The following is a 24,897-nucleotide window of genomic DNA, read 5'->3' as shown; positions in this document are numbered from 1 at the left end:
AGATTACTAAAAACTTCACACCAGGGGGTGCTGGAGTTATGTCATTTCCCTATCTCACACAGTCATTACAAGACTGGTGTTCACCCATGTTTTCAATATCGTTGAAGAACTGAAATGCCTCCCACACTGAGACATTTATTTTACTACATTAACTTCATATTCTTGCTCTGAAATTGAACTGTACCCATTCTGTTTCTCCATCATTCGTCTTTACTTGCCCCTTATTTGTAAAAGTCCTAATTCGACTACAACCTCACACATAGGAAAATGCTAAATTCTCCGGCATTCTTATTCCTTCCAGGTTCCTTTTATTTCAGTGGTTCTCTCTAAGTGCACCAGGACAGCTAACAAGTTCCAAGGGCCTACCTGTTTATTGTGACATCAGACTTTCTCCACAATATGGACTGCCTCTAGGCAGATCCCGACCTCAAACCCTTTGTCGTCAGATCCCCAATCAATTCAGTTTACATCTTCTATGCTTCCCAATTAGAATTCCACTCAGGTTTGCTCTGCATGCAAAACAACAGAAATGTTGGCTTGGTGATGAATTCCTCCTATAGAGAAATTGAAGGTAAATGTTCTTCACACTGATTATTTGGTTATATATTTTTTTTATAAACCATGAATAGCCAAGAGATGACTTCTGACATCAAATTGCCCTCACAAAAAGTAACTCATGATCAACTATTCCGAAACCAGAATGTTTTAAAAGTATATATTCTCCCACATTTAACTGGAAGAACATCTCTTAGGGGCAACCTATACTGCTCACTTATCCTAAAGCAGTTATCAGGAACAAGCTACAGTGCTTAAAATTGGCCATGAGTTTATTCTATGGCCATGATGGGTAATTAGTAATTCCAGCTTTGGAAAAATTCTGGGTTAGAATGAGCATGACGACTGTGCTCTTCAGTACAGAACACTGGAACCTCAGCGGTTCATTACACTGGATATTAAAGTGAAAATTCTAAGGAAAAAATCTTAGACTTTATTCTCAGATACTTCCTCAGTGTATTAATCAAGATGTTTTGAAATTACAAGTGACAGAAATCCAACTCATACCAGCTTAGGCAAAACAGGAAATATAATATAAATAATAAAATTAGCTCATCTAGCCAGGAAGAAATTTTGGATAGTTCAAAGAACAGAAAAAAAAAAGTTAGAATCAATACCCACTGCAGTCAGCAAACTTGTTTGCTCCCCCTCACCACTAACCCACCCAGTCTCTGCTCATCTTTATAACATTCAAGGTTTACATAAAGGATTTACTGTCCCTCTGTAACCACTGGTTACCTTTCCAACAGTCACTTTGCCCTTCTTTCTTGTTGGTATAACTTGATCTTTTTCAGGTATCTACCCCAGCCCCACATGACTCAGGTTAACGCCCCCCCCCTTCAGGGTTAAAGTTTGATGGGTTAAATTCTAAGCCGGTCATGAAGGGCCCATTCTCCTTCCTAGAGTGGACAGGTAACCCATTTCTGGCTGATGAGACATGTAAGGAGGTTTGCTAATGAGTTTCTGGTATAGGTTTCTTTGCTCCTATAAAGGAAATAGAAGAAAGGATGGAAAGCATTCTACTTCTGGACAGCTGTAGCCACTTTACAATCTCAAGAGAGGCCAGCCTAACAGCACATTGAGGATGGTAGAAATGAGATGGCTCCTTGATGACAGTGTAGAGCTGCTAAATCAACTTGTCCTGAAACCTAGTATAGAAATATCTGCTATGAGAGATAATAGAATTCCTTACAGTTAAATTCAATTAGAGTCAGAGCTTTCTGGGTTTTTTTTTGTAGTAACAGATACAGTAAACACTCTTTGCCCAGAATGATTCGTTTGGATAGTTAATTATTAATCAAAACAGCTGGCTGATCAATGGAATCATTAAAAATTATATAAATATTAGTTTATTTTCATTTAAACATATGAATATACACTCATTCACCAAACTTTTGATGTAGGACTAATTTGTCTTTGCTCAAGAGACTCTCTGATTGGTATTACCTATCTTCTTTCTTTTATAAACCACTCCTTAACACATACTTTCAATTTTCCAGTGTTGTTTTCTTTAAATGTACATTAATAATTTAAAACATTTTAAGCAATCTGAATGCAGAATCCTTATAGTTATTGGTATTTTTTATAACAGTGTACCATTGTTTCACCTATACTGAATTCAAAAGCATTTTTATATGCATAGTCTCAACAAGTTTTTCCAAAGCATTAAACTTTGTTTTCATAGAAATGTCTTTTTGCTCTCATATGCAATTGGTTTAATTAAATTATTTAATTACAATATTAAGTACAATTGGCATAGACAAACACACATAGCTGACTGTTGGTAAACAAAAATTCAACTGGAGGAAGCACAGTGAACAGGTCTATTTAATCAGTGACTAGCTGCTTCTACCATTCAGCATGCTATGGACAGCAGTCACTTCGCTTTGCAGAGAGACTGGAAAGCTGAATTAATCATGAAATTTAATTAATTAAAGGTCAATTTAAAAACTACCTATTTTAGCCTAAATTATGTCTGTAATTGAAGGCTAACCATCAGAGCCACATACATCAACCTTACTACTTTAGCTCCTCAAAGCATCATTTCTTCTGAATTTAACTCTGACATTAAACACTTGGCTTGCACCAAGGGACATTACAAGCAGCAGTTGTGTGAAAATCATTATTGTAATTACTGTAGGGTAGTAGTTGAAAGAATACTGTCTTCCATGTACCTGGTGCCCTCTTTAAAGGACCTACAGGAGGACTTTCTCTTGGGCCTCAATTCCCAAAAAGGGTTCTGGGTGACTAAAATGTTTTTAAATCTTAAGACACTGTGTGAGTTCTCACCAATCTCCAAAGTGGGCAGCAAGCCACTTGATCTGGTCCCCACCAAAACAAAGTCTACATGGGATGGACATCTGATCTAACTGGGGGAGACATTTACTGGCCACCCAGCAAATCATGACTTGTGTAACTGGACTCCAAAAATATGAATTGGACCAATGATTTCCTTCTCTACTATTTGAAGTAGGAGGAAAACAGAGAAGTCAGAAAGAGCAGACAAAACTAAGTCACACTGACAGCAGAAGACTGGGATGAAAGCCCTCAAACTCCTGGGGCTGAGGTCTGCAAACACCATGTACCCAGGACCACCTTCTATTCCTGCCCCAGTGAGGCTCAGCCTTCAGGACACCTGCTCTTAGATCAATGTGAGGTTTCAACTTGCAGCTCCCTTTCTTTGAGCCAGCTGTTCCTATGAAGTCCACATCCAGTAACAGTGGCAGACCTTGTTAAAGCATTTATTGTATACCCTTATTTTCACCTTCAGAGTTTCATCTCTCTTTCTTATCCTATATTTCTATTAACCACCTCCATCATTTTTTTTTTTTTTTTTGGACAAAATGGAATAGAAATAATAGGGAAATTAAAATGAGGGTCATGTTCCCAATCTGTGTGGAAAGTAAGCAACCTGTCTACAGATAAAACTGTAGTCCACCTCTGGGCAGGGCTGGGATGATCCACCATTTGGTAATAAACATTAAGCAAGTTCTTTAACTTTCTCACAAAATATCAGCTCATTTTTCAATCAGTTTTACAAAATTGTGGCACTTAACAGAAACCCTAATCTAAAACTATCTACTGTGCAATTCCTTTCATGGGCCAGGGAAAATTATTAATACTTGAGAAGACTAGCCTTCTGATACAACTGTTTTCTCCATTTTATCACATACTTTGATCCTTATAATAATGGTTTTACTGTATGTCTGTGTGTTTTACTGTTAGATTCAAATCCATTTTAAACACAAGCAGAGTTAAATAATCAGAAAATGAATTAATAACTCAATGGCCATTGCTTCCGTCCTTTCTCCTTTACGCTCTCCTTTACCATTAGAAGCTCAATGTACACAATTTTTATCAGTAGGCACCAGAATCCTCCCTCTTTGCATCTCGGAAAATGTATAACTGTGCTAATGAACAGAAAAGCATGTGGTGCAGAGGGAAGAAAAACAAGCTTGATCCCAGATGGCCTGCGTTTGGGATTCCATTCTGTCACATGCTATCTAAATGGACTTGGGCAAGTCACTTAACCTTACTTTATCATAACTGAACCTTCCTCTTCCTGAATAACATTTAAAAATCAAATCAGATTAAAAATGTGCAAACACACACCAAATTATATTGTCACTCCAAATTAGTAACCACTAATTCATTGAACAACAATGATAGACTGACTCAAGAGCCAGCACTAGGAGTTACTAAAATCAAGGCAACAGGTTTGAGCTCAGAATGGGCTTCATATTCACACTGGAGTTCACGGCAACAAACGGCACTGCTAAACCTAAGTAACCACCTTGAGATGCACAGGCACTAGAGGGACTTGACACAAAATCCTAGAAAAATGACAAAGACTCATATCCTGCAGACAGTGGGACATTACATTTCTCAGATACCACCTATGCACTTGACAATACTGCCATCCTATGCTTTTGTAGAAGCTGCATTTATTTTCCACTAAATGTTCTAGGAGATTGATTTAATGGGAACCTGTTTACATAGCCACCAATTTATGTTTTAAAAAAAAGAGTAAAATACACACAAAAATATTTATATTACCCCTGGGATACATCACAGTTAATGATAATTAATCAAACTTTTCCTCCTCAAGTGGAAAACCAGCCACATAAATAACTGTATCAAGGATCAATGGAATATCTGTTTCATCTTCTAAAAAAATAAACTGGCAGAATTCTGCTTAGATTTTCTGGTGACTTAAAGAAAACCATTTTCAGAAAAAGGAACGGTATTTTTTTTTTTTTTAAGAAAAAGAAAGCCATAATCTCTTTCCTAAATTTGTTTTCTACCATAATTAACATTCTTTTCTATATATGTACATACACATTAACACAGGTGCACTTGATTATAAACATACATATAAAAAATACAGGTAAGAGACATAAAATATGAAGATAGAGCTTTAGGAGTTTCCTTTGCAACTTTTAGAAAGCAAATTTTATGTAGAAATGTTTCTATATATCTAAATAGCATACCTATACTTATAAAAAATGTCTGATCTTCTATACTCATGTCACTAAACAAAATTAAGGAAAACTACCCCCTCTATAAACGGCCAGTTTATTCTATCAAATGACCTAAATTTGAATATTTATATTGCCTTTATTACTGTTGATGTCACTGGAATTCAAACTCTGTTTATTTCCCTATCCTCTCCAAAACTAAATCCCATAGGCAGCTTCAAGCCTATGTGCTTCAGCAAACCGGTATTTGCACACTGAAACTTGTATTTACCCGAGTGCCATTTTAACCAACATCCCTGACAGATACCCAGCTGGCAGCAGCAGCACTTTTCAATGCCTTGACAACCTTTCTCAGTTAAAAATACTTTAAACAGAAAGGTATATGCTGGTGTGTCCATGGTGAGTAACCTATTTGAAAAATACATAATTTAACACTGCTAACAATTTCATCTATCTTCCTCCGATTTCAGGTATTTCAAAGAATTATGCCTAAAATTTTCTTTCTGAAAATGTCTAAGGATACTTCCTCAAATGCCCTAAAAATATCTTTGGCTGAATTAGGTCATGCCTCCAAGAATTCAATGAATACTAATAATAATAGCTAAGGCTTCAACAGCAGATACAGTGAGGCCAGCACTGTTTTAAGCACAATCTATGTAAACAAATATAGTCCTCACAACAACCCTATAAGGTAGGAATACTGTTATACTTCTCATTTTACACCTGAGGAAACTGAGGCACAGAGAGGTCAAATAACCTGCTCCAGGAGAAAAGGGCAATAAGAGGCAGAATCAGGATTCAAACCCAGGCAGGCTGTCTCCAGTCAGTACTCCTAAACACTCCACTATAATGGACAACTAAGAAGGAAGACAGAGGGAGCTGGACTTCAAAAACTAAGTATGATTACAGAATGGCCATAGAGTCCTTGAACATGCTCATTAGAACTTATCTATGCATTCCATTCCATTCTCCACACTTCACTAGTTACCACAGACTGCTCCCTGGGAATATTAACTACCTCAAGCTTCCACCCAGATTATACAGTATTTTCTTAGGATAAGTTAATATGTTTAATTTAAAAAGAAACTGGAAGGATTTCATTTGAAGAGAACAGCTGACTTCAATTCAGCCAGAAAAAAAAGATTTTCCTATGTCTATTAACTTAAAACAAATAGTAAATTAGCAGGGTCTACCTCATTACTTAACTGATGGTTGCCTTCTTTTATTGAGTTGCTAGTACTATACGTAAAAATGATACTTTGGGGCCTAGAAATATGAAGAGTAGCTACAAAGTCCCTATGCTGCTAATTAAAAATCTCTATATGCACCCTTCCTTTCTCTGCACAAACTTTAAAGTTTCCCCAATGTCCTTCTGGACATCATCTTTGTTGGCAATTATAAATCATTAGAACAGTCTCTGATCATGGCCTAATAGTAGTCATAAAATCCCTATGTAATACACTCCACCTGACAACAGTCAAAAACCTATAAATAGTAAACAGGGTCTGCTCTAATGATTTGCAGTCATTGAAATAAAAGAAGACTTGCAAACGAAAACAGACAAAAATTAAAATCTGTGTGGAGAACAGAGGGTAGTGAAGAGATATGCTCTAATAATATATGCAAGGACTTTGGGTCCACTTGTAACCATGCTTGCTTTATGAAGTCATATTTTAAAACCTGGGCAGGAATAGCATGGTTAAGAAAAATTAAGGATGCGGAACAAATGGAACCATATGCTGCAGTTGTTCTGCTAACCAGGCCAGATTTGCACTGAGAATGTCGGCTCCTGGTGAAGAGAGAAGTTCAGACCAGGAGGTAAGCCACAGGATCTAGGCGTTTCTGCCCAGAGAAAGAAGCTTTGTTAATACCAAAGCCTTGGCCACATGGATAGAATGACGTCAGGGCATAATTAGGCAAAAGAAGGTGGGTTTGGGACTCAGGTATAAATGTAGCCTAGTCATGGATCTGAACATTTTCCTTTGTCTTTAACTTTCTCTTGCCTCTTACCCACCAATGAAGATCTCCAACCACCTTAACTTCTACCCAAAAATACAGGTACACATTTTCAGACCCCAAGTGAACTTTTGTTCTCTTCAATCACACCCTCTAAATGAGAACCAGGAAAGATGGGATAACCACTTGGCTTAATAACTCTATAATTGTTTTAACAAACTCATACATCTGCCTTTTAGAATTTATCTTGAATTGAAGATAGTAAGACTTCATTCTTTAAGGATGATATCAACAGAAAGGGAAATACTAGGGAAGGAGACTGTTAATGAAATCCCCTAGACAGAGTCAACCTTACTTCAATTGTAAGAGTACCTAGGGAGTAGAGCCAGGACCAAACACAACATGGACACCCCGATCCAGACTGCACCTCCCTGAAGATGCTGGGGTAAGATATCTTTCAAGCTGGCTTCTTCAAAGTTATGAAGGCAACTGTTCCCTAGTACATGTTTGGGCTGGCCAGTCCCCTCATCTATAAAAGAGTGAAATCCCAGTTCAGGAAGGGGGCTTTCTCAGAGACTTTTGTAGAGGTGATTTCCTGAATTCATATGTGTACCAAATACTATTTATATCAGGGTCTCTCAACCTTGGCACTACTGACATTTGGGGCCAGATATTTTTTTTGCTGTGATGGGCCATTCTGTGCATTGTAAAATGTTTAGCAATATCTCTGGCCTGTACCCATTGAATGCTAGTAGCACCTCCCAGTTATGACGATCAAAATTGTCTCCAGAAGTGGCCAAATGTCCCCTGGAAAGCAAAATCCTCTCTGGTTGAGAAGCACTGCTTTAGACCAGAAATTGGCAAACTTTTTTTTGTAAAAGTCAAATAATAAATATTTTAGGCTTTGCAGCATACATACAATCTCCGTGCATATTCTTTGTTTTTTTCCCCAACAATTTAGAAATGTAAAAAAACAATCTTGGTTGGTGGGCCACACAAAAACAGGCAACAGGTCAGACTTAATCCACAGGCCATAGTGTGCCCAATTCTGTTGTAGACTAAATATAATTTTTCAAATAGATTCATTATATAGACAGGATTATATTTAACAAAATACCTATTTATTTTAAAACTATGATTAGAGTCTTAATAACTTTCTATCAATATTATTTTCTCAAATGAGGGATAAGAGAATTAGAAGCAGAATCATGTAGCAGTCCACAGTATGCTTTTACATTAGAAAGGTGTGCTTATACTCAAATAGCCTGGAGAAAACGCCTCTAAAATGTTCCCACAAATCTGCCCTTTTCCCTCTAAATATAACCCAAACCTTGCATTCCTGCCTCTGGGTCCCAAAATCCCCAATTATATGTTATTGATTTAGGGGCTTGTTTGCTTTTGTTGTTGTTTTTTAACCTGACACTATCTTGATTAATAGTTAATAAATTTTTCATACATTGTCTCCTAATTAACATTCTGGAACACATCTCTAAAAATAATCTATTCTAAGTAAAGAATTAAATATGAAAAAGGTCACTGGGACATCTTGTCTTCTTTAAGGGTCAATCACATGAAAGCACGTATCTTCCACAATCCTCTTAGCTTTTGCCTCTAGAAACAAATACAAACTTTTATATTCACAGGATTACCTGAAATGATGACATGCTAAAAGTGACCCTACGACTACATAAAGTCTACATATCATAATCCAGGGAAAGAATGGGGAGCTATGACATCATATAAGAAAAAAGCATTTAACCCAAATTTTGGAAAGTAAATGGGATCAGAGAAGGCTTTTCAGAGAATACGAAATTTAAATTAGGACCTGAAAAAGAATATGGTAGTATTAGCCAGGCAAACGGGGCATCAAGGGAAGAGTATTCCAGGCAGAGGGAATAAATAGCATATGCAAAAGCCCAGAGAAAGGAGAACATGATATACTGTAGGGAGTGAAAGTAGTTTACTGTGGGTGGAGCACACAATTGGGGTGGGAGTGAAGAGAGAGTTCTCCTTAGGGCCTACCAAAATTAAAGATGCTGTCCTTCTCCAGTCCAGACCAAATTGTTTTTGTAGTTAAAAAAACGAATGGCTTGGATAAGAACACATAGCTAATGAGCATATTCAGAGCAGTTCTCAAACTTTAACATGCATCAGAATCATCTAGAGGGCTTGTTAATACAAATTGTTGAACTCCACCTTCAGAGTTTCTGATTTAGTAGGTCTGAGGTGGGATCCAATAATCTACAGTTCTAACAAGTTCCCAGGTGGGGCTGATGCTGCTCATCAGTGGACCACACTTTGAAAACCATGTCTAGACTACAGTCTTTTAGAGACTTTTCTCTGAGTACAGCAGTTCAACGTGGTCTTGTACCACTAAAGACCAACACAAGGCAAGGTACTTCAGGGACAACGTTGACTATGGAATAAAAACATGACAAAACACAAACTATACATTTATTCAAAGCTTTTCTGGTCACTTGTAAGAAACATAAAAGAGCTGGCAAAAGATCCAAACTAAGCTAAAATGAAATAAGTGTCATGGAACATGTGAAAAGACAAAAATGATGAATAAAAAGACTAAATTCACAAAAATAAGGCAGACATAGATTATTAAAATCTATAAAATTATGAGAAGATATGTACAGAATGAACAAATTTCAGAATGTTAGAATTAGGTACCTGGCTTGATTATTTGACCTTAAGTCATTTTTAGGTATCTTTTTATGTTATTTACTTAGAGATCCTAGTTCCAAACCAGTCTTAAGACTAGGTTTTCATTCAAAACCACTTTTGAAAATGGTTTCTCACTATTTCCACAAAAAGCCAAGGAAGACACAAAGAAACATTCCTCACTTACCACCCCAATTCAGCATGACTAGACATCACAGCATTATATTAGAAAGGAAAGCATTCTAATGCTGCTATAACTACTACTCTTTTCTCATCTAGACAACAGTTAACCCTGAAATACTACATTCCAATATATAATTCTCTCAACAGCTCAGAATCTCTGTAATTGTCTGTCTACCTGCTATTTGTCTCACTGTTCTGAGAACACACCCAAAATCCCTACCAGGTGAATTGTACTGACAGCATCTCCTCAGGACAATTATACATATTTTATGTCACATTGTCTTCCACTGTTTAGACTCTATTTTCAGTCCCATTTCCACTTGTGGTTCTTGCTGTGCTACCTTTGGTAACTGCTATTATTCCCTCCAAAGAAAGTAATACACCTAAATGTTTGATCCTTACATTACACAAATTACTCCTACACCCACTCAAGCTGCTTCCGCCACCTTCTTAGAGCCCTTACCTAGGCTTCCCCCTTAGTCAGTTAAATATACTTATTTTTGCATTCAACCCACACCAACCCCAATACCCTCCTGCCCTCCAAAAAAATCACCTCACTACTAAGGGTACAATATTTGGGTTCTGACCTTTTCAAAACCACTGGAAGTAACATTCTATCAACATACATACTGATTTTTAGCTCTAAGAAGTCAAGGAGTTCCAAATAATTCTTGTTACACAGACAGGTGAACGGTTTGAGCTAGCTATAGATTTTCCCCAGGATTCACTATTGACTATTCTTTATCATGACAATGTTGATTCATTTATGGCCTTAAAAAAGACTTCCTAAAACATGAGAGGACCTCTCATAGGTCAGCGTTAACTGAGAAAAGCCCTGTAACAAGACAAAAACTCAGAGTTCACCAGAGTCAAATTCCAAAAAGTCATAAACCACCAAATAAGTAAGATAAAACAAAAACACAGGCTCTATGCCTAGCTACAATTATTAAATCTTAGTCTAAGGTGAGCTTCAAATATACACATGTCATTTCTCAATATCCTTTTGTTTCTAACGTATCTCCTTAATCAGAAACAAAGGATTTTATGGGAATTCCTATGTAGAAACGGCACAGCTATTTATGATTGTCTGCTTTTCTTATCCTTAACAGTCTTTAAAAGTATAAACTTAATGGAATATTTCATACCAATGAGTTAAATATTTTACTAAGGAAACAAGAATCTGAAGTTAATAGCCTTAACTTATAAATCTATGGTCACTTTTTTATTTTACAAAAAAGTTATTATCTCTCAACATTAGCATGCACAAAGTACTATAATATTGTATATATCTTTTAAAGTAAATGTATAATTTGTTTATATGATTTTAAATATCTAAAAAATAACATTCTATATACAAAAAATTGACATCCTGTAAAATTAATAAGTGTATAGGAACAATTCCAAAAAAATGTATATAGTAATGAAAATAACTTCATATTAAAGGCTACTTCTCCATTTCATAATGATATGCTCCCTTTCATTTGGAGAATTCAAAGCACTTCACAATATCTCAGGGCAACAGAAAGCAAGCATTTTTGTCTATTAAAGCTATAAACTGCACAGCAAATTCTTCATCACAACTTCTACTGAAAAATGTCAGACTGGATATTAACTATAATATAGCATATAATCCAGGGGCTCCCAGTGCCCAGTCATTACTCTACTTCAATTTGAATAAAATAACTGAGGCGCAACTTTTTAGCACATTTAAGAAATAGATATAAAATCTAGTCTTTGGCATCTATATGTCAAAAGCAGATTTATCCATTTGCACCCAAGAACAACAGTATCCATTTCAAATTTAGACATGAGGTTTAACTACAGTTTTACCAAATTACATTCTCAATTTGATCCAATAATAAGCTACTTGAGAATATAACCTGGTGTCAAAACAGTACATGAAAAACAGTGGCATTGTTTTATTCCAAGCAAAAATTAAGTAAATATACAACAGCTTTAAGTTAAAATTACAAAGATTCTAAGTATGTAGTAAGGCTCATCAAGTAACACATAATGAAACTGGGAAAAGCAGAGGTATAGAGAAAAATGTCTCACTAAAAAGGAAGCAAATAAGTCCTAGAGAATATAACTTAAGGACAAAGTATACCGTAAATCAATCCAACTGTTTGTTAGCAGACATACAACTTAATGTCAAACTTTGGTGGCACTAACTTGTAAAATAAAGATTCCCAAGGTTTGCCTACTACTCACATTCTGATTCTGATGCACTAGATGGTGGCCTAGTAATCCAAATTTTTAATGTGCATTATTTTTATGTAGTAACACGCACACATACACATATACACATTAAACATAAAAATTGCCATTTTAACTATTTTTAAGTGTATAATTCAGAAGTATTAATTACAATTGCAATGTTGTGCTACCATCACCACCATCCATCCCCAAAATTTTTTCATCACCCAAAACAGAAACTCTGTAGCCATTAAGGATTAACTCTCCCTCCGGCCAGCCCCTAGTAACCTCTCATCTACTTTCTATCTCTATGAATTTACTTTTTCTCTAGGTATTTCATATAAATGGAATCATACAATATTTGTCCTTTTCTGTCTGACTTATTTCACTTAGCATGTTTTCAAGGTTCATCCATGCTGTAGCATGTACCAGAACTTCATTCCTTTTTATGGGTACATAATATTCCATTGTATGGATATATCATATTTGTTTATTCATTCATCTGTTGATGGACAGTTAGTTTGTTTCCACTTTTTGGTTATCATGAACAATGCTGCTATGAACAATGGTGTACAAGTATCTCTTTGAGTTCCTGCTTTCAATTGTTTTGGATTTATACCTAAAAGTGGAACTGCCAGGCCATTTTGTAGTTCTATGTTTAACTTTTTGAGGAACCACCGAACTATTTTCCACAATAGCTGCACCATTTTACGTTTCCACCAGCAAATGCATAAGGGTTCCTACTTTTCCACATTCTCTACGCTTGTCATTTTCCAGTTTTTTAATAACAGCCATCCTAGTGAGTGTGAGGTGGTATCTCATGGTTTTGATTTACATTTCCCTAATGACTAATGATATTGAGCATCTTTTCATGTACTTATTAGCCATTTGTATATCTTCTTTGGAAATAAGTCTATTCAAGTCCTTTGCCCAATCTTTAATTGGGTTGTCTTTCTTGTCGAGTTGCAGGAGTTCTTTATATATTCTGGATATTAAACCCTGATGAGATATATGGTTTCCAAATATTTTCTGCCATTATATTGGTTGTCTTTTTACATTCTTGATAATGTCTTTTGATTAATGTGCATTTTAATCAAGCACCCTAATAACACTTTGAGAAACACTGTAAAACACATCCCTGGGGAATCATTTAAAAGATGTTAATTATAAAGCCTTAGAGGTTTACCCTATTGGAGGTTTAGACATCACTGTACTTAAACTGTTAATACAGGAGCCTTTTTTACAACATTGATTATTTTTATAAGAAAGAATATCAAAATTTATTGAATCAAATAAATAATATGCTCCTGTGAACAATACTACCACTGCTTGAAACTTACAGTTACCTCGTTAGAATCAACTTCCAATAGATTTTAAGAGCCTCAAACACATTCACAAATCACAAAAAGAAAAATTGGTTTCATTACGTCATTGTTTCCTCAAAACGAGAGCTCCTCAGCTTTACTACCCTGCCTCTAAATGAGTTTAGACTATTTCCCAAATGTACCTTCATGAGGTTAAGATTTGCTACCACAAAAAATGGGATGCTCAAAAGAATGCTACAGGAGGATCAAGATGCAGTTCACAAAGAAAAATTATAGAAATATCTTGAGTAACAGATATCATATAGCCTCTAACTAGGACTATTTTGAACAAGACAATGTTCACTTAGATGTGTAAGTTCAAACACGATTGTTAAAAAAGTGTAATATATTATTGAACATTACCGAACACATATCAATAGTAATAAGAAAAGAAAACATTACCTGAGATTGCTCTCTTCAGTAGTCTGCTGCACGGTTGTATTTTTTCACTTCACTCTATCAGAGGAGCGGAAAAAATTTCTGCAACAAGTGGCATTGCAAAAGACAACTTCCGAAATCTATAGAAAGGAATAAAAAACGTCACTCATTCATTAATAAACTGCAAAAACCCAATCTAAGTTTCTCTATTTTTTTTCTCCCCTCCCATTTTACCTCAATTTGTTGTACAACGGGTAGATTCTCCCCAGGTTGCCTTTGTATTTATCTTAAAAAGAATACATTATAAGCAAAGAGCAAAATTCTATTTGGAAATTTGAATGCTAGCCAAAAATGACAGACTCCCTCTGGACAACAATTCTTCCATCTTCTAAGAGACAGAAAGTAATTATTTGCTTCTTTTAAAGAGAAAACAAAGGGTGAAACTAAATTAATCCACGTCTGTAGATCAACAGCATCTTATTAAGACAATAATGGCAGCTATCAAAATTATTAAGATAGCAAATTATTTATTAATAATTATTTTTCATTATCACTGTCATAATTAATAAAGTAGACAATTATTAAAATAAAAATATGGACAACTTTGAAAATATGTGCCAATAGTCCCAAAATACTCCCTGGTACATTTGACCTAGCTAAAAACTGACAGCTGAATGTTCAAGTTTTTCACCACCGCATAAGTAAAGTCTACTTTGGTCTTAGCATCTCATGTTGTCAGACTTATCTGAGAAGATAAGTTTCAGAGCGCAAATTCATGGCTGAACGCCTACTATACAACAAGAAAAACTGAGTTTGAAGACAGCAGACTGAAGCAGGCTGGGAAATTACTTTACATGAGAGAAACACAAGGGTACAAAAGTTAGAGGTGCCCAGGAGGATAATAAAAGCATCTAAAATGACTAACCCCAAAGATCTAGAGGTACAAAAGGCAGAAGCTAATGTAAATGTTTAAACAAAACCACAAGAAGTCACTATTCAACAATATAATAGGTAGAACCTTGGGGAAAAAAATGTAAAAAGTGGAACTCATTGAAATTCCCAGTAACCCGGGAATAGTGAAGTAAATTTGCCACAACCATTTAACCACAGTTTCATCAGTCATTAAAAATGTTCAAATTTATTAAAAAATAGGAAAATACCATTTATGATGTAAAAAAAGAAAGAAAAGCAGGCTACAATGTTTTAATTACATATGATCACAACACTTATTTTAAAAGCAAGAAACAAGATGTTCCATTACAGTTATAAATATTGGGTAAAATATTCCCACATCTATAGGTTAAGATGGGTTAAGGTGAGCAATTCAAGTGTTTTTTACTAACAAATATGTCTTTTCAAAATCACTGTATAACAAGGATTTTCCTAGCACCAAAGAGTAAGTCACTCATTGATGTAATGCAACCAAGAAGTCAGGATTTAAGAGATGATTATGATTACTGAATCACTATGTAGGTATTCCCTTTTTTACTTTCTGATATATCAGAGGGAAATACCTGAAATCTCTTAACTGTAATCCACTGCCTTAGTCTCTGATGACTGCACAGCCTTTTTCTTGTGCCTTTGTGACTGTAACAACCTTGTGAATGACCCTCAATAGTAAACATTTTATCCAGTTTTTTGACTTTAGAGTCTTATGATCACTGAAGACAGCTCCTAATGTTTATCAATGAAAGGACTTGGGTCAGCCCAGAACTAAGCCACCTTAATTTCAAAGTTATCTTGAAAAACAGAGCTGGATCTAACTAAAATGGGCCCACCTAACATGCTCAGTAGCTTAGACTTTAACCTGCGAGAGACCTATGCCTCATTATAATACTAAAAATCACACCCATCACCATATTAAGGCCGCCATTTTCTTACATACATTCTGTGACTATGCATCAATCTGCACATTCTCAATAATTAGATCACTTCTAATTACATCATCTGGAGCCACTGTGCTCATCATCCTAAAACCTGCCCATCTTTTGATACAATAAAACTATCAGAATTACTGCAGTTCAGGGAGACAGATTTTTAGGTCGATCGGCCATCTAATCTCCTGCTTTGTGCCTAGCAATAAACTCTCTCTCTTTGAAACCTGGTGTCATGGATTGGCTGTTATGTGCATCATATGGAGAACCTACCACTTTTGTCCAGTAAGAGTAACAATTTTTCTCCAACAACCCAATGTATTAAAGGATGGTTCCCTAGAAGTCACTCTAAGAGGTTTTTAGGTTTAATGTTTTGTTTTTTTAAAACCTGTAAATGGCTGCAAAGGCTTTGAATGTAATACCTTTTTTTATAATAAATGTTTCACGAAAGGAAAAACAAATGAGAAGAGACAACATGACCTAAATCTTCAAAGGTGGGCACACTGGTGTAGTGACAGGGCACAAGAAGAATGTAATTCATAAACATAATATTCTTAAATATTAAATAAATAATGTTTTTAACCATAAAAGATTGTTTCGCATGCAAATAAACTAATTCTTCACATTAAAATTTCCTCAGTACCCTCAAATGTGCTTTCCTCACTCTAATCAATTAGTCATTTATTAAGCATCTGGGACCTAGCAGTATAACTTCAGTCAAATCTCTGGGCATTTCATCATAAGAGGTTTTTCAAGTAATAAAATTCTACTTCTTCCTGCACAAAGTTTTATCATCATGTACTAGAGAGTTTAGGTTCTTCTGCTACATCTTAAGAATTACAGATTGTTTCCAGATGCTTTTCAGGTGATTTCTAGTCCTTCCTCATTCTGAGACTCATGAATTATATAAAAGGTCATCCCTAATTCATGAGAAACACCGCTCCTGTCTTAGTGTCTATTATCATAGATCCTCCTCATACACTCCACATTTTTAGGCACATACATACACACACACACACACACGCACGCACTTTTATATAGGTAATGAGACATTGATGTGTATCAGCAAGGGTTTTACTGTGATCCACACTTATATTTTACCATCAAGATTCTGCCAACAGCAATACTTCACGACTTCAAAGGAAGTAGAGTCCTTTGAAGTAATGCACAGAATGACATCGAAAGCAAGTTAAATGGAACTCAAGTAAACTGAAAGGATTCTTTTAAAACTGACTGGGTTTTGATAATTTTCTTGTTGTCATCTCATTTAAAAACAAAATATGTCTCCTGCTAAAAAAAGGAGGGGATAGGGGAGTGGGGTGTTGGCAGTTAATTCAGTCACACTCAAACTCTCTCCAGGCAAGTGCTCTCCTTCCAACAAAACATTCTACCGCCACATAATGAAATCAAATTCAGGCTCACAACCCTTGTGTGTAATAGCCACGTCACATCCCTAATTTCAACAGAGAAACAAAATTTAAAGCTTATTTCCAGATGGCTATATCACTGAATTTAGACTTCTACTGTGCCTAGTTCAGAAATTTGCTAATCAGCAGAGCATGCACAAAAAGCACAGCAAAACCACCAAGTGAGCACTATGTTCAGGGATAAGGATAATTAATTTTCACATCATAGATTTCTCCCTGTAACAGTGAAACAATACAGAAGGTGTACTTTTATCCATAGTATTAACCATTGATTTAATCCAGTGCTTTTTCTTTCAATCAACCAATGAAGATAAAAGTCTCAAACAATTAAACAAGTTTTCAAACACCTGAAGCTGACTATGAGCTAATTATTGAATAATTTTATTCTCCAAAAGGTTAAACTGGAACAGGTAATACAATAATAGTCACATGTGGAGACCAGCAGAGAAGAACAAAATACACTACACAGGCCCACAATCTTCACTGATTCCATTAAAATGCACATTAATAATAACTAAGAATCTTAAAATGGATAGACCCACACTGATAACCTAAATCCAATCCCTAAATTTTATAGATAAAACTAATTGCAGTGCAGGGAGGCTAAGTGACCTGTTCAAAATTAAGTAGCTGGTAAAAGGTGAAGCTAGAGGTAGACCTCCATCTTCTAACTTCCACAGTCATATTTTCTCCACATCAAACTCATAATTCCTCAATTTTCTACCCATTAAGTTGATTTAATGCCTCCCCCTGAATAGCAAACCTTTTAAAGCTTTGAAAAATTTGAATCAAATGAAATTTCAATCTTCAATTCCCATTCACTCAATCCCTGAGATTTCACATGAATTACAGAGAATTCTGTTCTTTAACCAAGAAACCCGGTGTAATTTGGATGACTTTGGGAGGGTCTCAACCATGGAACAAATTAGGGACCTGGAGCATATTACAGTGGAGAAAAAGCAGGCAGAGAGAGATGACAGGTATCATAGAAATGAACCACAGATACTGATTCAGTAAAATTAACAATGAAGGTAAACAAAACTAAATTCCAAGTATTAAAATGATTCCCAAAGTGACAACTAGACTCATAAGTTATGTCTTAAAACAAGTAGCAGTAGTCACTATCTTCATGGTTGTTATTATTTAAGGTTCTGTACTCAAATAAATTTGGAAAATGTTGCAGTCTAAATATCCCTGTTGAATAGTCAGAAAGTACATTATGTATCTAAGAGGGCTTGTACGAAAAAAGATCACTTAGTTTTGCTTATCCCAATGTTTCTCAACCTTATCTGAATCTTTAGTGTGCAGAGCTGGTATTTATATCCTCCAAGGAACATACTGCCTTAGGAAATAGATAGAGCAAAGCATTCTTGATGAATACCCAGAGTATAATACCCCATTAAACACTACTTATAGTGGGTGTCCTCTTCTAGGCTCAACTTTTATCAAGCCATGAGACAAAAGAACCCTGTGACTACAATGAAAACAACCACCACTAACATTAGTGCTAAGTACAAGGCACTGTGCTAAGTGGATTTTTTTTCTTTTTTGAGAAGGGGGGAGGGTCCTCAGTCACTAAATTACTCTCCCTAGAGGCATCTATTGATACACAAGCAAAACATTATGTATGCATATTTTTTCCATACAAACATACTACATATGCTGTTCTGTACCTTGCATTTTCCACTTAATACATATTTGGCAATGTTTCCCAATTGGTACATTGACTGTACAATTTTCTAACATATAGCTGTAACATAATATATTTATTCAGGCTCTCATTAATGAACGCCTAGGTTATTTCCAATATTTAGCCATTATAAGCATTACTACAATGACTATTCTTGTATACACATCATTTTCTCACAAGTATAAATATGTGTGTGTGTGTGTGTGTGTATATATATATAGGATAGGGTACATTCATAGTATATAAAAATGTTTGTATATCTAGAAGTATGTATTTATGTCTAGGATAAATTTCTGGAACTGAAATTCTTAGTCAAAGGAAATGAGATTTTCAATACAGATTTTGCCAACTTGGTCAATAAAAAGACTGCATTATTTTGCACTCATACTCTCTACAGAGTATGTTATAAAACTTTTTCATCTTTCTCCATCTGATAGTGATAAACAGTACTTCACTGTAGTTGTAATGTGCATATCTCTTATAATGAGTGAAGGTAAGCATCTTTTCATATGTTTAAGAGCCACTGTTAATTTCCCTTCATGTAGACTAGTTATATCCTTTGTCATTTTTCTACTGGGTTTTTGGACTTTTTTTTCATGTACTTGTAGAAGAACTTTATTAGTGAAATTGGTCCCTTTGTGATATGAGAAGCAAACGTTTTCCCCAGTTTTCTTGTTCTTTATCTTTGCTTATGCAGGATCCTTGTTGTTTTATGTCTTTTGTTTTTTATGTAATCAAATTTATCAATCTCTTCTTTTACAGCTTCTCAATTGTCTGTGTCTTACAAAGGCCACACATACACTAAGATTATAAAATAACTTTCCTATAGTTTCTTCTATAACTTATTATTTTGTTTTTAAAATCTATGTTTAATATACATTTATTTTGGCTTAACTTTTATTCCCAGGTGGCTCTCTGATTATCCCACTACTATTTACTGAACAGAGAATTTTTTCCCAACATTTATCATATGCTATATGTATGTGTCTATTTCTCAACTTTCTATTCTTGTTTTACTGATCTGTCTATTCATTTGGTAAAACCAATGTTTCAATTATTGTAGCCTTACTGTATGCTTTATTATCTTTTTCAGAATTGTCCTAGCTATTGACATTTGCTTATTTTTCCACATGAACACAGAACCACCTTCTTTAGTTCTCCCTCAAAAATTCTGTTGGTATTTTATTGGAATTACATTAAACACACAGTATAATTTAGGGAGAATTGGCATCTTTATGTCCAAGAATATGGCAAGCCTTCCCATTTTTATATTGCAGAAGGGGCACTTCTTAAATCTGGGTTCATTACTTGGTGCAGCCAACAGAAGTCCCACTGAACCAGGCTGAGAAGGAAAAGAGGGTTTATTTACACTGGTGGGAGGACAGGGAGGGGAAGGTGGGAAAGCTTTCCAAAATCAGCCTCCCTGAAGTGTTTCTTCAATTGGTTTCTACACCCAGTGGAGAGTTAATCATTTTAGTTAACATGTAACAGAGGTCTGGAGAATTTCAGTAATTTAGTTATTTCCTATTTCCTTCAGGAACTAGGTGACACCTGGGAAAGGTGCCTCCAGGTGTCTAGGGAGATAGATGAAAAGGCTTAATTCATATCTGGGGGATCTGGGAACCACAGATGAATACTTATTCAAATCTGGGTGCAGGCTTTACATTTACATATTACTCCTTTGTGAGAATAAGAGCTTCCATTATATCCTGCTTCCAGCTTTTAGGGTTACATTTTAAGGTTACTTTACAATTTCCTGCTTGCTTACAGTTTTAAGATTATATTTAAAAAGTCACTGTTACAGTATCATCTTTTGTGTCCCACAGGAGAATTTTTTAATTCCTTCATATATATCATAGATATTTCTTGTTAAGTTTAATCTTAGGTATTTTATCCTTTTTTATGCCAAAAAACTTCTCTTCCACTATGTCTTCTAACTAGTTATTGTTAGTATATATGAAAGCTATGACTGTTAACACATTTGGGTATTCAGCACATTTACAAATTACCTTATTCCTTATGATTAGTTTTTCACTTGATTCTCTCAGGTATTCTAATCTATAGTCCTATTATTTGCAAATAACATTTATTTTACCTCTTTTCTGATTTTATAACTTTAGACCTTTATTTCCTTTCTCTTGTCCAACTGCATTGGTTTATGATTCCAAAATAAGATTAACAAATAGCAAAAACAGTGGGCATCCCTATTTTGTTGCTGACTTTAATGGGAATGTTCTTGAATTCCCTATTAAGCCTGAGATTGTTTTGGGATTGAGATGGATATACCTTATTTTGCAGAGGATGTGAGGGCACTTTTTTAAAAACAACAATCAATATTGAATTTTATCAGATGCCTTTTCTATAAAATTGATATGATTTTTTCTATTAATATCTATTAAGATGATGAATCATTAATAAATGTCCTACTATTGTTCCCTTCTTGCATTCCCAAAATAATCCTCACTTGTTATGATGCATTATTCTTTTAGTGTGTGCAGTTTACATAGTAAATGTGTTATCTCATTCACTTCTCTAAGCAACTCTATAAGGGAGTGACCACTATCATACCTGCTCTGCCCATCACTCTCTATTACAGCCACACTGGCCTACTCACTACTCCAACACACCAAGGCTGCGCTCACCTCAGGGATTGTGCAATATCTACCAAACTTGCTGTTTGCTGAGATACTCTGCCCCCAGATATCTTCACACATCATTCCTCTCTTCATTTATGTTTCTGCTAACATACCACCTAATTACAGAGGCCTTTCCTGTCTACCCCACATAAAACAGAAACTCCTCTCCAATCTTATCACTGTCTACACCTGATCCTGTTTTATTTTTATTTGTAGCAACTGTTACCATCTAACATATCTTTAAATACCATTAATTTATATTCCATCTCCCCCATAACATTTAAGCTTCATGAGAGCAGGATTTTGCCTGCTTTCCTCATTTCCTGCTTTACAGCACTAAGAATAGGCCTAGCAAACAAAAAGCAAGTATTAAATATTTGTTAAGTGAATAAATGAATGAATAAAAGTACAGATGAATGCATGAATACCAGACAGGAAATCTGAAACTTAGAAAGATTATGTAACTAAGATCACACAGTTACAGAGCTGAAACTGAAGCGCAAGTCTAACTTTCAATTCCCTATTCTGAAGCATTAAAACAAATGTGATCTCAGGCCATAATAAAATGTTCCTATAATCCTACGAATGCTAAAGCAGGACTTACTGACTCCATTGAAGGTCAGAGGAAAACTATGTAGATGGCCTGTGTTCAAAACAAGCAAAAGAATTAGAAGATGGCCTCCAAAGAATTCTTTGGGAAGTATAGTGAGGCAGCTCTCCTTTCTCACCACCCATGAGCCTCACAAGTATCATGAATCTATGACCTTCATCTACATGTGTCTTTCAATATCCGAAAGATAAAACTGAACACTTCAGGGCTCAATGACCATTAAACATATGTGTTTACTACTGGCACGGCAGATATATGTGCTAGAAGTACAAATCCCCAGTAACTAGCCATGTTACAGCCGGTGCAGATACCAAGGACTGGGCTTTGAAAAACTACCCTTTCAAATCTGAGGACATATATATATTTGGTGTTGGGAGTAGGGGTCAATAGTCAAGTTACAAATAGGTATTCTTCGTGTTCACTGAGACACCTTCCTTGCTTGAAACATTAGGCTCAAAACAAAATTCCACAAATCTCCATTTCTAACATTGTGGTGGTTTGGAGCTGGAGTTACGTGCCCCTAAAAAAACACATCCTTAAACTTAACCTTCTGGGTGTAAACTCTTGTAAATAGGATCTTTTAATGAATTCACCTCAGATAAGGTATATCCCACCTCAATCAGGATGGGCATTAATCCTATTACTGGAGACCTTATAGGGAAGATCACAGAGAGAGAGAAAGTTGCCAGAAGCTGAATGTCAGTGGAACCTGGAAGAGAAGGGAGAAGATAAGAGAGGCTGCCATGTGCACTGCCGTGTGACAAAAAAGCCAAAGACCAGGATCACCAACAGCCAGACCCAAAATGTACACTCTTCCAAGAGAAAGCATCACCTTGACGACACCTTGATTTTGGACTTGTCCTAGTCTCAAAAGTGTGAGCCAAAATTCCCATAGTTTAATGCAACCTATTACATGGTATTTGCTTTGGCAACAAGAAAATAAAACAAACATTAAATGGTATCTTTATTTTTTTCCCCCAGATTTCAGTCAAATCCTGTGTTTTAGAACTATGTGGCAGATCCAACATTGCAACATGGAACATTAAATTCGATCAGTGTAAAGCATAATGAACAAAGATTGAGCTAGTGAGGCATAACTAAATGTTCTGAACTTATGAATTTGAAAAGGCTCATTTATGATTTTTAAATCATAAATAAAATGATTTTCCAACATTTCACTATTTAATTACAGTAGTTTCTCCACCAACACACACTTGAGAAAAGCCACAAAAGGACTTTTCTAACAGTTCAATTATTGCTCTAGCCTTCTAAATATTTCTCATTGGCTTCTATTCAAAGGTAAACGGAAGGCAAGAAAATTTATGGAAAATGTATTCAACTGCTTAAAAATACATCAACCAAAAGAAAAAAAAAAGATTTTAGAGATATTACATGGGTTGTGAAATTGCATCTCATTCACTTAGTCTTCAGTTTAAATAATAAGCAACAAAACTGACAGGCTGGTCAAGTTCCAAAACACACTCCTATAAAGAGCCCAACAATTTCCTCATGAAATCTCACCTTGGTCAAGGCCAGAGTAAATACCTGTCCTTCATATTTTTACACAATGCCACCTTCTGTGTCACAAACACAAGCTTTCACACCAGGAGAAAGCAAATTCCAGTGCACTGGACAAATTTCCACCTCTTAAACCAGTCTTTTGACTGTTCCCTTGACTTTTCAGCTGTCAAGATAGTAAAAGGAAGAAAAAGATCTTTCCATAAAACTATAAAGTATAACCAGATAAATTTGCCCTTTAAACACTTCACACAAGGAGAAAAAAAAATAAAATTCAGGTTAAACTTTAAAACTTAGCTATGAAAAGTATATATATTCTAACACTTGACCAAAATGTTGTAATATTTTAATAAAATTATGAAAGTGAAGTCAATTGAAGTGAATTTTTTCTAAACGGATGTTCTAAGAATCCATCCCTCCACCCAAGCAATTATTGAACTGGCAAGAACTATCTGAATCAACTAATTTGAAACTGTAGAGTCTCGTGGAACACTGTGCAGTATACAGGGAAGAGCCAGAGGAAGAGGCTGGTAAATAGCAGTTAAGATCAGTGAACTTCACTCTCCAAGCAACAGCAATCGTCCCCCACCCCGACCCCCAACCACATGGTAGGCAGCAGTGGAGTCGGCAACCCAGGTTCCTGGTACAGCCTGCTGGTGTCATGATAAGCTATAAGCACCTACAACTCCCAAATTCAGGTGTGTGGGGGTGGTCTGACTGCTGATCATTGCTTTTGATCAGCTACTTCAGATGCTGGGGAATGGTTCCGGCAAAAACAGCAGAGGAGTCTTAAAAAGGGAGTATGTATGAATGTATGTGTGTGTGTATGTGTGTATACATATATATTAATCTCTTTTCTCTTTTCATTCCTTGTTTAGGAGCAAAAACAGTTTGGAAAAGTCACAAATTGGAGGCTCAAGCCCTCAACAACAAACCCCCCCCCCCCCAAAAAAAAAACAACTTAGCAATCCAAGAGAAGTGGGAGAACTAGAGAACTAGATTTCCAGTTATAACAACATAATATCTAGAATGTTTAGGTCTCAAAAAAAAATTACGGAACACATACACAAAAACAACAAGATAATATGGCCCAGCCACAGGAAGAAAAGAATCTGCCAGAACCATCCCTGAGGAAGATCATACATTGGAACTATTAGTGAAAAGTTTCAAATCAACCTTCCTAATATGTTCAATGAACTAAAGAATCCACATACAAAGAACAAATGGAAATTAAGAAAACATTCTCTGAACAAAATTGAGATAAAAATTACAAAAAGGAACCAAACAAATTTTGGAGCTGCAGAGCACAGTAGTTGAAAAGAACTCACTACACAGCAGATGTGAACAGGCAGAAGAAAGGAC

At 35.6% G+C, this 24,897-nt stretch overlaps 1 protein-coding gene across 3 annotated transcripts in view; it reads right to left on the bottom strand.

The window, feature by feature from the left end:
- FAM160A1 (family with sequence similarity 160 member A1) overlaps positions 1-24,897 on the bottom strand; it is a 291,232-nt gene that overhangs the window by 186,010 nt on the left and 80,325 nt on the right. For 2 of the 3 annotated variants that reach the window (XM_037830813.1, XM_037830812.1), the window contains exon 2: positions 13,805-13,920. The gene's annotated coding sequence lies outside the window, so the exon portion shown is untranslated. Of the gene's footprint in view, positions 1-366; positions 754-13,804; positions 13,921-24,897 lie in introns of those variants that run through there. The other variant, XM_037830815.1, reaches the window with a different exon arrangement.

This window comes from Choloepus didactylus, chromosome 3 (genome assembly GCF_015220235.1).
Source record: "Choloepus didactylus isolate mChoDid1 chromosome 3, mChoDid1.pri, whole genome shotgun sequence".
Taxonomy (NCBI): domain Eukaryota; kingdom Metazoa; phylum Chordata; class Mammalia; order Pilosa; family Megalonychidae; genus Choloepus; species Choloepus didactylus.
The sequence above is the reverse complement of the archived record's forward strand: the minus strand, read 5'-3'. Positions and strand labels throughout refer to the sequence as shown.